This window comes from Rattus norvegicus, chromosome 18 (assembly GCF_036323735.1).
Source record: "Rattus norvegicus strain BN/NHsdMcwi chromosome 18, GRCr8, whole genome shotgun sequence".
Taxonomy (NCBI): domain Eukaryota; kingdom Metazoa; phylum Chordata; class Mammalia; order Rodentia; family Muridae; genus Rattus; species Rattus norvegicus.
Genome location: NC_086036.1, coordinates 27700607 through 27717079, shown reverse-complemented (window position 1 = coordinate 27717079; position 16473 = coordinate 27700607). Strand labels below are relative to the sequence as shown.

Sequence of the window (16473 nt, the reverse complement as noted above, 5' to 3'; positions counted from 1 at the left end):
CAGTAGCAGCATGGGCTCCATGAGGCTGAGAACGCGGCTGCGGTCTAATTTCCCAAAGGGGCTGAGATTAATTAGCTCACACACAGGCGCAGAGAGGGAGAGAGGAGAGTGGGAGCAGGGGCGGGTGGCGTCAGGCAAGGAGCTGCCTGGCGCTCCCCGCCACCCGACCTGCAGGCGGGCAGGCGGCCTTGACAGCCTGGGTGCTCTGAAGGTCAGTGGCCAAGCTGGCTGAGCTAGCAGACTGGCACCATCTCCTTCCCAGAATCCTCCTGACCAAGGCTGGAGGGATGGAAACCAGAAGGCCAGGGTTGGGGGAAGGGCTTACGGTTACCATCATCTGTGAAAGTCTAGCTAGGTACTGTTCACAAGGTCCTGTTTGATCTTCACAGCAGCCCAGAGACAAGGGCGGCACGGTTCTTCCACCTCACAGATAAAGATGTTGAGGCTCAGACAGGGGCAGTGAGTGGCCAAGGTCACTCAAGCTTGGGCAGCAAAGGTTTAAGGTTTTTTGTTTTGTTTTTTTTTTAATCAATGTTGGTTGGTCCAACTTTACAGCCCACCCTGCTGCCCCATGTCTCCACGATAGCATGGGGACAGCAACAACTGAATGCTAGCACAGGACCTATGAGAGAATATCTTCTGCTTTGAAACAGCCAGGAGAGGAGTCAGTCATTTGAGAGGGACTCTGACCAAAAAGAGGAAATGACCTGAGGTGGGGGACCAACCTGCAGCCAAGTCAACCTAACTTGGAGAAGCTTTAGTGATCACCCGTGACCACGTGGAACCGGGGGCTCTGATTGGTTAAGTGGCAAACCAACCGGGCGATGGGAGACAGGGGCGTTTTCAGGACTGCCCTTGTGTACCCAAAGGGAAATGTTTGCTTAAGGGACCTCCCAACCTCTCTCTAAAGAGGTTTCTCAGAGAAAAGAGAGGCAGCAAGACGGAACTGGGGGAGGGGAAAGACCCTCAAGCAGGTGCCTAGGTGGTTCGAGCCTGGTGCTGAAATTTCTCAGGGCTTGCCACAGCCTTGTTGCATCCTCGTGGGTGCTAACTCTCCTTAGGCCCAAAGGACCAGCAGACTCAATAGCAACCATTACTCATTCCTTACCTGAGATTCTGCAAGTGGGGAAGCATCCCTGCCCTGGGAAAGCATAGGTTCAGGAAGCTAAAGGGTACACTTGGGGCTTTGGAGTCAGGTCCTATCCCCGTTCTACCCAGAGGATCCCAGACAAGCAAGCTGCTAAGCTTCAAGCCTAGTTTGGATCACAACACATAACAACCCCAACTCATAGGGTCTGCAGACCAAACACCTGAAGCTCTTGATACAGGGCTAGTTTGTTATTTTTACTGGCATCAAGTGATACTAGCCATGGATACTGGATGTCCAAGGCCCTGGTTTCCCTGTGAGCTGTCACTCCCTTACTCTTCTGTTACTCCCACCCCCATACACAGCAGCCCCCACTCACTGAGATGCAGACCCCAGGAAATACGTGCGAGTTTGGGTCTGAAGGTCGCTTATCAGCCAGATGGGCCCGTGCCTCTTCTGACCACAGGAAGAGCCCACCTACACGTATGGTTACCCTTTCCACACCCACCCCGTGTTGGCACTATTGTGTCAGTAGCTCTGGAATTATTATGGCTGACTCTTTCCTTCCAGGATGTGAGGCGCCAAGTTCCTCTGTTCTGAATCTACCCGATCAACCCCCTTGTCTCCTGCCACTCAGCTGAGCTTCCTCACTTCTGCGTGCATCTGAGAACAGCTCCAGACCATGACAATCTAATTAAGGATGCTTCCTGAAGGTGCTGTCCCCCACACCCCTGGGGGGGGAATCTAGCTTTGGTAGAGCAGACAGGAGTTCAGCACTAGTCCACAGGGCTCAATGGGGACTAAACCCAGAAACTCACACGTACCGGGCATGGGCTCTGCTGGAGAGCACCCCTCAGCCCTCATCACTTTCCTCAGTGCGGCTGTAATACCAAGATGGCACTTGGTTCGTTTTATAGACAAGAAATGATGACAGAGAACCTGGCAGGCGGGGTATGGTGGTGCACGTCTTTGATATCGGTATCTGGGAGGCAGAGGTAGGCAGATCTCTATGAGTCTGGAGCCATCCTGGTCTACATACTTGAGTTCTAGGCAGCCAAGGCTACACATACAGTGAGACTTTGTCTCAACAAAAACCAAACCAAAACAAAACAAAGCTTGGGCACGACACAGCAGGTAATAGCCAAAATCAGAGTCCCCAGCTCAGGGAGGAGTCTAGTATTCTGAGTGTCTCAGCCTTTCTGGAACCCTCTCCTTCGCCCTGACCATCTTATGCAGAGGAGACCAGAAGGTGGGAGCCTGCTGCACCCTATGACAGAGGTGCTGGACAGTGGTGTCAATACCCCTCCTGCTTATAAGGCTGTGCCCACCCAGCTCACTTCTCTCACTTCCTGTATGAGAAACAGTATGTCTCTGGTTCTGTGTGGGAGGGCAGGCAGGCCCTGGCCCCAGTGGAGCTAAGGCTTAGACACCACTGCAGGCGCTCTGCCAACCTCAGAGCCCAGGCCCTCTTGTCAGACCAGCGCCGTGCAGGCTAGGAGGTGTGGCCAAATCGCAAGTCTCAGGGTGCTAGCTGGAGGGGAATGAGGGGACAGAGAAAAGCGAATGCCAGGCTAAGCGGCACAGACTCCTTGGACAGAGCTCACTGACAAGATGTGTCCTTCCTTCCCCAGACCTTGGCACACTCCCATCTCTCACAGACCCCACCTTGAGTAGGGAGAGAGCCGGACACTTCTGGGAAAATGGATTTTCCACAGCATTCCTTCACCGTCCTCTCCTCCCCCTAGCCTGTCTGCCTCTTTTCCTTGCCTACCCTCGAGTATACACTGCTTGAGCTACAGATCCCTACGATGAGGGCAACTGGGTCCCCAAATGGGGCCAATAGTAGACTAATGATAGGAAAAGCACTCTCCCACTCCCATCTCAGAATCAGAAGGCAAGACGACTGGAGATAAGCAGTCTAACCACACGTGTTGTGTACATGCAAGTGCGTACAACAGGCACTGCTGTGTTGGCGCTCCAGGCCTAACACCACAGCCTCATAAGGTGCAAGCCACGGCCTAGAGATCACTGCTTGACCCTGGATGGGGAGGTATACAAGGTCCGTGAGGGGGAGTGTGGCTTCTCTTCCTACCTATGCCTGCCGGTGACAGGGCATGCCTGAGTGCCGAATCCGTGCTAGCATGTACATGTACCGGGACCAGGTACTCACGTATGTGAGTGAGTCTGGAGCAGGCGGGCAATGGGTTCTGCTGAAGCCGGCGGAATTAGGTGTGCTGAAGCCAGATATATCCTCTAGGTCCCTGGCTGTGCTGAGAGTGGGACTGCATTGAGTGTGTGCTCTGCTTGCTGCTAGGGATGGAGTGACTCACGTCTCCTGAGCTAATCTCGCCACCCGCCCGCCCTGCTCACCCTGCTCTGCTGGGCTCATGGCCGCCAGCACAAGAGGTGGGGAGGAGGCGCGCGGGCAGACGCTCGGCGGGGAGGCTGGCTTGATAAATAACCTGCTGCTTCCCCAGGCCTCTGTGAAGGGGAGGCTGCATCAGCAAGGAGCAGGAGAGGCTAGAAAGGCGTCCTTGCCCCCTCCCCCCCCCTCCCCCGGGCTCTGACTGCCCTGGCCCCCATGGCCCAGTCTCTCGCTTCGGTTCCTGTTTCATAGAAATCTGATCTGGGAAAAGCCTATCGGGTCATCTTGCCTGTCGGGCGACCCAGCAAGCTGCCCCTCAGGGAGCAAGCCCACAGCCAGGCTGCCCAAGCAGTGGGTGGGTGGGTGGTAGGATATTTCTGTCCAGACTAAATGCAGCTTTAGGCCTCTGTCTGTGCACCAACAGCTGCTCCCAGAGGCCTCAGCTACGCAGTGATGACTAAATTTAGCCCCACCCCACCCCCAGCAAACCCCAAAGCTCACCTCTTCATACTGGCTCCACACGGGTATAGAGGGAAGGATGGATGGTCTGTGTCACCTTGGGCCAGTGAACGCCTCTCTGGGTCTTAGTTGTGAAAAAAAAAAAAAAAAATCAAGTATTACTCAGGTCTGGGCTCGGTCCTGCTTAGCAGGATTTATTAAGGATAATTCACGAGAGCACTAAGTTGGGGTCTTTGCCTAGTGGTTACAAAAGCTGAGAGGTTCCTTTCCCACAGTATCAACTTTAGCTCATAAACACAGCTTCCTCCATTCTGCCTTTCCCTTGCTCAGGCTGGGCAATGCTAAGCTTCTCCAATCTACCAAAGCAGACTCTGGCCAGGAGACAAGTTGTGCCAGGCTGGGGCGGGGGGAGTGTGTGAGTGTGTGAGTGTGTGTGTGTTTGTGTGCACATGACAGCCGCTATTTCCTGGAGGCTACAGTCAGTAGGGCCAGAATACCTGTCTGGACCCTAACTTCAGCAGAGGAGCCTCTCCCAGCTTGGACCCTGCAGAGGGTCCATTACCAAACCCACACTGCTGTGGTATAGCTGGGGTGGAGGGTGGGGGGGGGGGTCAGTCATCTCCTCGGGGTTCAGCAGGCCGAGAGGCAGCCACAGCTCCTCTCCTGCCCACCCGCTGCTTCCCCCAGCCCCACATGCACCGAATTCCCCACGTGCCTGTCTGTCTCTGACAGCTCGTGCAAAACACTTGGCTGAGCAGGCGCCCGCTGTTCTGCGCCCGCTTGCTGTGCCTCCTCCCATCTTCCCAGGGGGTTCTGCAGACGCAGCCAGGGATGCGAAGGGACCAGAGCCCAGAGCCTGGTGGACAGTTGGGGCGGGGAAGAGAGGACCGGAGAGACCAGTCTCAATTCACACAACGCTATCCCCAGTTCCTGGTCCTGAGCGTGGGGGACAGGGGAGGGTACTGTGAGCAAGCCAGTCTGTCTGGGTGGCAGCTGCCTACATCCCTTCTGATCTCTCACCCTCTTAGGAGGCCATTCCAGGGGTTTCCCATTCTCCTGGACAAATGAAACCACACCTGCCACTCCGTGCCACCCCGCTACCCCCCCCCCACAGGTAGTAATACCTCAGGACATAGCTGAGGGCATCAGAAGGCTCTGAAATCTGGATGAGGGCCCAACCCCTCTTGGCAGTCATAGCCCCCCTTTACAGAGCATGGGGGGGTGCGTTCCAGCTCTCCTGCCGTGAGGGGCACACCCACCCAGCTGCCAGGCTCAGGATGACTCCATGTAGGCCTGGGGGGTGGGGGGGAACCGGGACGCAAGTCTGCTCACTGCTGCTTCCTGTCCAGCTTGTCAAGTCTTCTAGGACGGCAGCTGGGATTTTCCTTCGGCCACTGCCTAGGAATTACCCCTGTGACCCAATCAGATTCCCCTACCCCATTCCTGCAGCCAAGGACTCCCCTCTCCCTGGGAGATGTGCCACTTGACTGGACCTAGTTGTAGACATTGACTTGTGGGATAAAATGATCCATTTCACAGATGGGCATACTGAAGCCATGAAGGAGTCCCTTGAAGGGGAGGGGCAGGCTTCCTAACCTATCTTACTGTGAAACCGATCAGTTTTCTTTCTTATCTACTCCATAAACCTACATCTTTCGCTCAGGAATCCAGCCATACCTTTCCCAAACTAACGGGGAGAACAGAGGAGAGACCTCAGTGGCTGGAGGCCAGTGTCCCAGGCTCTTCTGGACCATTCTGTCACTTCCCACAGCTTAACATGGTCCTGGGAAGATTCCTGGCCTCACCGTGGCAGTGAACCACATACTGTGGGACAAAGCCTCCTCTCCCCATTGCACAGATGGGGTTGCTGAGGACCCCAGGGGAGGGGAGCTGCAGGCAGCCATGAGTCAGAGGGGGAGCTGGGAAGCCGCCCGGCCCTGCCTGCTGTCGCTGGAAGCAACAGCCTGAGTTTCCTCCTCACACTGGTGCCTCGGGAAGCAAGCGTGGGCAGCAGGCGGCAGGCTGCCACAGGGAGGGCCCCTCCTGTGTCTGCAGGCCAGCCACAGCCCCTTGCTGCCTGACTGGGCCCAGGGCCCACCCGCTACATGTGGAACTGGCCTTTCAGTCCCTGGGACAGGTTCGTGTCCCTTGAGGTCTCCCGGCTCAGCAACCTCAGGAAAGCCCCCAATGCCAGCCCCACGCTCCAGTGTTCAGAGCATGACCGTTCGTGCCTCCTTCCCACGGGAAAACCTACTCGTTGGTGACTCTAGAACCCCAACACGACAAGAGCCCCAACTTAAAACAGCTTTTCACTGCGAACAGTCTATAATCCTAGACTCCTGTCACTAAAATCCTAGACTGCCAGAGTCCTTCAGCTCTGGGAAGGGCCTGCTGTGCCCAACCCACCTCCATCTCCTACCAATCTCCCACGAAGCCTTAAGGAAGAGGGCTAGGCAGGAGAGGGGCTGGGTCATCAGGAGATGACAAAGCTGGGGTGCCCTATGGGCTGGGGGAGGAACCAGTGTAACCCCAAGGGACAGGCCACCTCCTCCTGGCGCACAGGGCCACTCACTGCACAGATGTCAGGAAATGAGTTTATGCTGGGCCTAGAGTTCGTAGCTGGGGGTTGTGAGCCTGTGCTCGCCCCCAAAGGGAGGGCCAAGCCCACATCAGGTCAGTACTGGTCTCCCTGCTTCTCAGGTTCCAAGCCAAGCTCTTGGCTTTATCTTCCTGTCTTCACCACCCACTGCTTCCTGCTTCCCACCACAGTCCCTTCACCTCCCAGGCTGGCCCCAGTCTAGGCCAGCTGGTAGCCAGCCAAAAAAACTCCAAATTGGAGTCCAATTGACAGACAGAAACACTGAGGTCCAAGGAAAAGCTGTGACTTGCACACCGGTTTCCGCCCAGCAGGTTGTTGGTCTTTGGTCACATCTTTCAGTCCTGGCCACTCAGCACTTCACTTCCCACAATGCTTCACCGAGCCACATAACCGCCCATCTACACCCCCACCCCGACCCCTGCACCCCAGTGTACATTGGGAAAGTCCACTCCCACTGCCAGTTCATTCATTCATTTACCCAACTCTTCAACCAGCCTTTTTCCCTGCTGGGCTGATGGAGTCAGGGTGGTGGAGAGGACTGCAGGCTCATGTTTGGTAAACATTCAGGCAGAGTGGAAGGTGCAGAAAAAACTATCACACGCTGACCAACTCGAGGGTCCTTAGGGTCCTCATGGCCTGGCATACAACTCAGTTGTCAGTGTCAAGTCACAGACTCTAACTTCCCTCACTTGTATACAGTTAGGTACAAACAACACCCAACTCCCAAGTCTACAGTGGGATTAACAGCAAAGAAAGGCCAGGAGGATGCTAACACAGTAGCATCACTCAGGGGCTTAGGGTGGGCTAGGTTTTATCATATCTGTTTGGGGGCAGGGTCTGATGACAATAGCTAAAACCTTTCAAACACTTACATGGTGCCAGGCACTGGGGTACACAATGAAGCCACTGCCACAACCCATTTGCAAGGCTGGCAGCGAGCAGGCTCAAAACCCTTGTAAGCATCTGATGAATGAGGGAGTTACTGACAGGAAGTACAACCCAGTAGTGCTTGTGACTAAGCAGGTCTCACTGCTCAAGTGTGTATGGAACCACTGAGATGTGTGCACATGGGGCCTGGGTGAGGGCCCTGAGGGGTCCAGCTACTCTGGTTCTGTACCTTCCTCACGCACCCCTGCCCATCATCTGGGCAGAGCTGGGGGACTGTGCCAAGCACAGGCACTAGACCCAATGAGAGAGGCCTCGAGTGATGTTTTGCATAGTTCTGGCCAGGAGATTACAGGCCTAGGGTTAGTTAGGCCCCTCGATGGGAGATAGGGTGGCTGTTGGGTACCAGGCCCCCAGTACCCTCACTGTAGGCTTATTCCAGCATGGCAAACAAGTATTCCTGCTGGCAGACCGGGAGAGCCTGAGGAGGTCGGAGGAGGTCAGAGGCAAGGGAGGGATTGGTCCCCCCAAAAGCCACGTGGGGTCTGCCAGACAGGACAGAGTGAGTCCAAGGCTCCCCAGGGGCCACTGGGCAGGCCTGGCTCTGCCCTGTTGAGCCCAGCAGCTGGAGGGGAGTAAATACAGCTCTGGGCGTCCCAGCCACATTCCTGGGAGGCCATCAGGGCTGCCTGCCCACTGCTCTAAGCGGAGCGAGTGCAGCAGCCAGGCCTCGGGCTGCCACTGCCCTCTTCCCAAACAAACAGAAAAATAAATAAAACCAGCTCTCAAGCCAGCCAGCCAGCCAGACCGGCCGGCCGGAGGAGGGGGCAGGAAGGGGCGGAGGGCGCAAGGACAGGCAGGCAGACCAGTTGCCACGGTTTCTGTTCCACTGGGAAGGGGAGACCAACAAAAGAGGAAAATGGAGGAAAAGCAGATGAGACAGTCAGAGATGCCAGGGAGAGATCAGAGGGGTGTGCGTGTGGCCAGTGGAGGTGTAGAGTAGGAGGGTCAAGAAAGACAGGGAAGGCAACAGGGGCGGTCACAGTGCCAGAAGGTAGAGACAGCCTCTGGGTCAGTAACTCAGTGACAAAGATGGGGGGCAGGGCAGACAAAGGGGGCCCTGTGGGCTGGGGCAGGGGGTCGACTTGAAGGGCTATGAAATATTAAAGAGCCCAGGCCAGTGAGTGACAGAGGTCATAGAATTCAGAAGACTAGCCAGTAAGCGATAGGGGAGCCTGAGGCTGAAAGCAGCCCCCACCTCTGTCACAGTCTGTCCAACAGAGGACACGCAGAGGGCGGGAGGGGCCACGGGGACTGGTAATAGGAAGAACTTTATAGTTCCCTCTCCCCTCAGGCTGAGCTGGGCCCAGCCAGCCTTCCAGAGCTTCCAGTCACCCCAGTATTAAAGCCAGGAGGACTGTCAGCTCAGTGGCTGTCATGGGTGTCTCTTGGGAGAAGAGGGGATGGACTCCCCTTCCCAGGGGAAAAAAAAAAGGAAAGGAGGAGGAAGAGGAAGAGGAGGAGAAACAACAACAACAACAACCAGGCAAGCAAGCTACCATACCACTTTTCAGTGACCAGCGGGGAGGGAAGGCTGTGCCTCACAGCTCAGCTGAGCCAGCAGGCCATTCCCTGGCCCCATTACCAACCTCATGACCTTGGCCAGCCCCTTGCCCTCTGTGTCTGCGTAGTTCCACCCACACCAGGCTTAATGTGAGGAAAGAAAGGAGAGAGCAAATACCATGTGGGAGCCCATGGGGCTAAGCATCCCACAGGCCTTTGGGGGCCCTGAGGCCAGTCCCATCGGTCCACTTTGCAGATGGGGAAGATAAACTCCAGTGTGGTGAGAGTAAGGCAGAAGGTCACATCCCTGGTTATTAGAGATATAGGTTGTCCTCCCCACCCCAATTCACTGAAAATAGTTCTTAATACTATAAATACTATACTATAAATGCCACTTCTAAGCCTTCAATTCCAGCAGAGGCAGGCAGATCTCCTCCAGTTTGAGGTCAGCCTGGTTGGTCTACATATCTCTACATAGTGACTCCAGGGCAGCTGAGGCTATCTCTACAGAGCCTGTCTTAAGAAAACAAACAAACAAACGACCCCCCCCCAAAGAGGGGTCAACTTCTGTGATTGCTGAGTGGACGAATCTAGGCCCTCTCCTCATGCCCAATCCTTGTATTCAATCTAAAACTGGTCTCATGAGGAAGGAGCCACTTATTGACCCATCTCAGAGATAAGGAAACAGGTTGGTAGAGATAAAATCTGTCCGTCAGTATGCCATACAGTCAACCATGTAGTGGTCAGGACTCACAACCAGGTCTGATGAGTCCAGGGATGGTTATTAGGGGGAGCCAGTAGAAAGCCTGGGTGGGCCTATGGGCCCCTAAAAGTATTATGGCTGGGACCAGACATCAGAAGAAGGTGGAAAGGGAGGCGATGGCTGAAGAACTGGCCACATTTGTCCCTGTACTTGGGAAGGCAAAGATAGAAGGGTCTGGGCCAGTGTAAGGGCTGGCCTGAGCCACATAGTGAATCCTAACTGCTGTGCTAGGTAAGTGGTAGCTGCTGTGGGAGGGGGCACAGCCTACTGAGGCCAGGGACAAGGTACAGCCTAGGAATCTGACTAAAGGGATCTGCCTATTCCACAGGTAGGCCTGTACCAGCTAAAAGAGACCCTGCTTCTGGACAGAAGGATTCTGTAGTTGGCTCTGAAGGGCTAGTGGAACCCTGTCTAGTCCCCAGGGGTTCTGACTTCAGCTCTAGGGCTAGGAACTAATCACTCTCCCAAATTCCCTAGTGCTAGTAGAAGGGAAGTTGGGATTGCCTACCACCCCCAATCCCTGCAAACCCAGAGGGAGGCCAGCATCAAGAGGCAGGAAATGAAGAAGAATTTGCAATCTAATTGAGCTGGCGGGGGATTAGGCCGCAGAATGCAATTACAGAGGCTGGAGCTGGGCCAGGGGCAGGCAGTGACACCCCAAGATGTGGCCTTGTCCAGGTGACTGGGCTCAGCTATTCTTGAAGCCTGAAGGATTCAACTAGAGGAAAGGAAATTAAGTAAGCAAGGCTTGAGGCTAGACCACTCTCCCTTAGAAGACTGTCAAGAGTTTCAGTTCTGTGGGATGCCCGACAGCAGGAAGTTTAACTGGGAATCACCCCCCACCCCCTGGAAAATCCAGGGCAAGCCCAAGGACTGGCACAGGTTCTGCTCATGCATGTACATATGTGGTTATGCTCTAGGGTAAAGCACACACACACTGATGTTCACCTGCACAGGGGCATACACCAACCTGCAGACACACTACTGTGGACCTCTGCTGCCGCCGGCTCCAGCACAGGGGAGAAACATAAAATAACACCCATGACCTTAAAATCCTTTTATTCTTATAATCACAGGCTGCCATCGCTGTGGATGTGTGCTGTCACCCTGGCCCCAGCCTGTCTCCCGCCACAGCTTCCAAAACTCCCAGAGGCAGGCAGACCAGGAGACTGCCTGGTTACTACTGCTGGGGGGAGGGGAATACAGCTGAGTGGAGAAGGTTTTGAGTCTCTGGGCTTCTTCACAAGCAGGGAGCAAGGGACTCAGAAAGTCAGAATGGCCAACGGATTATAGAAAGAGACAAGAAACACAAAGACACTAGCTATTGACAACTAACTGCCCACCCAGCCTAAAAATGTCCACTCTTAGGTTTACTCAGATACAATCCAGACACATACCACTGAAGGAGTAGACTGACACTATCTGTCTACCCGCCCACCTATCCATATCTATCAGATACATGGATACAAGCTAGGAGCCAGGAGTTAGGTAGGGCACATCTTTAATTCCAGAATTTGGGAGGCAGAGGCAAGCAGGTATTTTTTGAGTTCAAGACTAACCTGGTTTACATAGTAAGTTCCAGGTCAGCCAGGGTTACGCAGTAAGACCCTATCTCAAAACAAACACATACAAACCACAAACTCTACAAAATTCCAAGTACTCGAAACATACCGTATCTATTACATAGGGACATGGCCGACCTACAGACATACAATTTCAGACTTAAGTGCATGAGGTGTATATATAACATTAGAATATGTAATGTATACAACGCAGACACATAACCATCCATTTATATTAAATCATACATCTTACTCTTCCACATCTTCAGACACACACATTCTAAACACAGACTTGAAGAAAGATCTACCATCCAGGTTGTCACATAGATCAGACATAGTGCCACACAACCCCATCTCTGCCAGTTGATAACTGCCTCTGGATTTTAGGGGCAGAAGAAGAAGGGTCGGCGCTTTCAAGATCTTTGAATGGGCAGTCCTTTCTCACTGCCAGCAGCCTGGGAAGGTGGGCTGTGCCCTGAGGAGAGCGGACAGAGCAAGAGGGAAGTAAGAGAATGCAGAAAAAAACTTTAGTGGGATATTCTTGTTGGGCAGTAGCGCGTGAGTAACGGGGGAGGCTTTTTTGTGGTCTGGTGAGTTCCAGCTATGAGTGAGAGTTTAACTATTAATATACTCAAGGACACTTCACACTCCCACATGTGTACACACACACACACACACACACACACACACACACACACACACACACACAGCTCTAGAATGAGACCAATGGTAGGGGCTGGAAGATCCTCCACTCTCCTGCACCTCCAGATCGGAGGCAGAATGTGCACTCCAGAATGTTGAGGTGCTCAGTACCCATCAGAGGCTGAATAAATTTATTACCTAAAATGACAGTGGGTTAACCTGCCCCATCCAAGACCACTGAAGGCAAATGCTAGAGAATTACTTGCAACTAAATGATTACTGCATCCCACAGAATTAAGAGCAGAACCAGGTCTGTCCCAAGTGTATTCCTCCATTTTTTTCTATCTCACCACGCACCCTAGGAACTCAATTGGCTTTAACTCAGTCCAAAGCTCTCTCCCTCTTCCTGGGAAGAAGCATTGCATGCTCCCATGAGTATCTAGGTGGGGACCTAAAGAAGGTAGGACTTAACCTACTGAGACATGCATGCCCCCACACTCAAATGGGCCTCAATTTCACACTTGCCAACTAACTGGGTATCAGAAAGGAAAAAATAAAGGGTCACGGTGGAAGCCCTTGGACACCTAAGCGTGAGGGGCTTGAGCCTTGGATTGAGAGCCCTCCCCACTCCCCTTCCCCCACGCAGCGCAGCGCAGCTCAGCCCAGCCTGGTGGACATTCCAGGCCTCACGTGATAAAGGGGAGGCCATTGGCCCTCCGGTAAGTCAACAGGAGAGATAGGAGGCCCAGGCCAGGGTCACCTGCTGAGCCGGGGAAACCGAGCCCAAACACAACACATAAATAAGCACTAACAAGCCAGCCAGCCAAGGGCCAGGCTTCTTCAGAAGACCCTCTGCTCCAACTTGGAAGGGGGATGGGGGGGGGGGACGACTCAAGCTTAGCTAGGGGCTTCCCCCAGAGAATCCAGCTCCTACCAGGACGCAAGGGGAGGCACCTACAGGGCTACCAGGACTGACTAGTAACCCAGAGGCCAATCTCCCTCAGCTGTTCCCACCCCTCCCCGGGGCAAAAAAAAAAATTCAAACTGTCACCCCTCCCTCCTCCCTAAGGAGGGCAGTTTCCGTTCTGAGGGGGGCCACAGCTGCAGAGCGCGCCGCTACCCCCCCAACAACAAGCTCCAGCTTGACTCTCATCTAAGGAACTGCTAAATCAACACCATGCAGTTACAGTCGAAGTAGACGAGGACGGACAGTCTCCTCTTACTACTCTCAAAAAGGAGATGGGAAGGGTTTCCACCAACAACTTGAGGAACCGTAGTCTTTCAGGAGAGGGTCAGGTCAAGCTTAGGCTAATAGGCGCTCCCTACCCATCTCACTTAAATGGTCCACCCCTAGGACCGTACACCCCGAACCCGTTGGATGGGGACAACTGAGGTGGCGCTGGGCGTTCAAACCGCGCTCCAAACAAGTCCGCAGCGACCGCGCTCGCAGCCCCCGCCAGGCGGCCCCAGCGGAAAACTTGAAAGGGACTCTGTTTGCCCGCGGCCCTGGGGCGGCTCCGGCGGGGCGGGGGCGAGGGCCAGCGATCACACGCCCCCTTCCCTAGTGCTTCCTGGGCAAACCCGCGCGGCGGGGAGTGGGGTGGGGTGGGAGGGGGACGCGCTACAAAACCAAGGGCTCCAAACAGCAAGGGACACAAGGAAAGGCGAGATCAAGGGCCTAATCCGCATCTCGTTTTGGGTACTCCCATCTGGAAGACCCAACTCTCAGACCACCCAGGGTCCCGGGGAGCATTGTAGGGTGCGGCTGCCAAACCTTCATTCCCCCTACTTTTCAGGAGACAAGGGGAGCAAGTATTTCCAGATGAGTCACTACAGAACCCCCCAAATCTAATGGTACCTCCTTGCAACCCATGGCACCAACCCAACTCTGCGCACCCCTTACGATTCCCCAGGGAGGAAAAAAAAAAAGGAAAATTTGCTCTTTCCGGTGCGCTCTAGCACTTGTGACAGGTTCCCTATTTTAGAAACGGGGACCCTCACTTTCGGTCCAACCTATTCATAAACAAAGCCAGGCGCACCCCGTGCTCCCCGCCGGAAAACAGCCCATTCCGGGCGAGGACAACTTCCCCCAGTAAGAAAATTAACACATTCCTCTCGCGGCAGTTCAACCCCGGCTCCAGGGATGCGAAAGGGAGGGGGCTCGGGCGGGACTTCGAGGGTAAATTCGGGGCCAGAGCAGCGTGGCAGGAGCCTGGGATGCCCGCCCCCTGCAGACCTGCAGCTGAGGAACACCCCCCCCCCCGGCTTCTGCGTCCCCGGCTTTGCACGCAGCTGGGCACACGCGGAGAGGCAGTCCGAGACTCCCCAAGGCCGTAAAGGACAGAGAGAGGCCGCCTAGCCGGCGGAGGTGGAGGTGATATACTTTGACGGGGGAAAAAAAAAAAGGTCAAACTTGATTAGCCCGCCAGGCACCCTGCAGGCAGCGGGGGCGAGGAGCCCGAGGGGGAAAACAGAAGTAGCCGCTACCTCTACAAAGTCTAAGGGGAGGCAAGGCCACTCGTGGTCCGAAGCACTCCGGGCAATTAGGATCGTCCCTGAAAACAGGGCAGCGAGTGGGGTCTGATGCGGGGAGTGTGCGCCGCAGACCTGCAAGCAGCCGCCCCCGCAGGCGCAGCACCCGCCCAGCACTGCGAGGTGAGGACCCCCGGCGCCCGCGAGCTACAGCGATGGGGAAGGAAGCGTCCCCCGCAGGGAGAGCCCCGGCCCCGCTCCTCCGCTCCCAGCCCGCCGTCCTCGACCCTAAAACCCCTCTTTTTGTCTGAACTCAGTGATCTGCGACCGAGCATACTGCGGCTTGGGAAGGCTTGGATATAGCAGCGGCCACCGAGCGATCACCGGAGCTAGGTCTCCCAGGCCCCGGCGGCTCAGGCTGCGGGCGTCCCCCGCCCCTCCCAAACACCGACCCCTCCTTCCCCATCCCTGGCTCTCCGCACCTGAACTTCGGGGGAACCCGCGCCGCCAAACTTTCCGCGGACTTGCGGCGAACTCCGGCCCCGGCCGCGCACGGAGCCCCGGGGGAGGAGAGGGAGGGAGGCGGGGAAGGGGAGGGGGCTGGCCTCCCGGGGGGGGCGGGGGAGGGCCCGACACCTACCGGCTCCGCGAGTCGTCCGAGCCGCCACGGTCGCCGCGAGGCCGAGGGGGAGGGGCGGGGCGGGGAGCTGCGCTCCGCTCTGGGCACCGCCGCGGTGCGCTCCGCTCCAGTCGCCCGCCGCGCCCGGGGCCAGAGCCGGAGTCGCGCCGCCGCGGCTGGCCTGAGGCGGGGAGGGGGGGGGAGCCTGCAGCACCTGCCCCTCCTCCCCCTCCCCGCGGCCCAAATTAAAAAACAACAAAAAGCAACTAATCACCCCGGAGCGCAGCGCCTCGCGGCGCGGCGGGCGAAGGACTCGGCGTGCGGCGCCCGGACTCAGCAGGCGGCGCGCATGGCTAGGCGCTGGCTGGGACGCGGGGCCAGGCTGTCGGGGGGTGAGGCTCTCCTCTTCTGGCTCTGCTCGGACGCCTGCTCTCGCCGCCGCCTCTACATCCCAGCTCAGGCTCCGCCGCCTCTGCCGCCGCGCCGCGCGCCCGCCCGGGCAGGAGCTCCGAACGCTGCCCGGGGGCTGCCGGCAAAACCCGGACCGGACTAGCGGCTCCCTCACACCCCCCCTCCACCTCGGATTCCCTCCCTCCTCCGCGGCCTCCCTCCCAGATCAGCTTTGGCCACTTGGACGCCGCAGGCTCTGAAGCAGGAGTCGCAGCCGCTGCGCCTCAAGATCCCCGCGTCCTGGCGAGGGCCTCCCAGGCTGAGCTCCCTCGCGCTTCAAGCTGCACCTTTTTTCCATGCAACTTTACAAATACATAAAGTAAATAAATAAATACCACACGGCCCTTTTGTAAGCGATGCCTGGACTTGAAGACGCACCTCCGTGGAAAATCCACAGACCTTCTGCTCCCTGCTCAACTGTTCAGTGGGGCAACAAGCTACAGGGATTGAGAAGGAAGGTTCGGCTGCTCATCCCCCCCCCCCCCCATCTCAGGTGCTGTACAGTCTGCTAGACTCTCAGTTCAAAGACCGCACCCTTCCCAAAAACACTTTCCTGCATTCAATAGATATTAATTCCACCAGAAGAAAAGGAGGCAGAGTCCTGTTCCCATTTCACAGATGAAGAAACTAATCAGAAAGAGAACATTTTGGTTTGTTTGGAGGTTTTTTTTTTGTTTTTGTTTTTTTTAGGAGGCAGGCTCCTACCCAACTATAATACCGGAGCTAAAGCATTTACACTGGTGCTCTAGAGCCGTGGGCTATGAACCGGGAGCCTGTAATAGTACCTGGAACCAAGCAACATTAAGTAGATAACTAGCTAAATCTCAGCCCTGCGCAAGAGTCAGTGCCTGGTGGGAACAGCAGACTTGGGACAGCATTTCTTTGCACCTATTCCATCTGTGCCTCTGCCCTTTGACAAAGTCCCCTCCCTTACCTGCCCAGCTTGGGTTAATCCTACCTACATCCGATGTCTTCTCAACTACCCAAAGAGCCTCCTATGGTTCCTG

At 55.7% G+C, this 16473-nt stretch overlaps 1 protein-coding gene across 11 annotated transcripts in view; it reads right to left on the bottom strand.

Moving 5' to 3' along the window:
• The window catches only part of Cxxc5 (CXXC finger protein 5), a 30984-nt gene extending 15554 nt beyond the window's left edge, over positions 1–15430 (bottom strand). For 3 of the 11 annotated variants that reach the window (XR_005496008.1, XM_039096712.2, XM_039096711.1), the window contains exons 1-2: positions 15038–15176; positions 3954–4035 (exon numbers count right to left, since the gene is read on the bottom strand). The gene's annotated coding sequence lies outside the window, so the exon portion shown is untranslated. Of the gene's footprint in view, positions 1–3953; positions 4036–4626; positions 14722–14879; positions 15008–15037; positions 15178–15290 lie in introns of those variants that run through there. The other 8 variants (XM_039096715.2, XM_039096713.2, XM_017600900.3 and 5 more) reach the window with 7 other exon arrangements.
• Positions 15431–16473: the final 1043 nt, after the last annotated feature.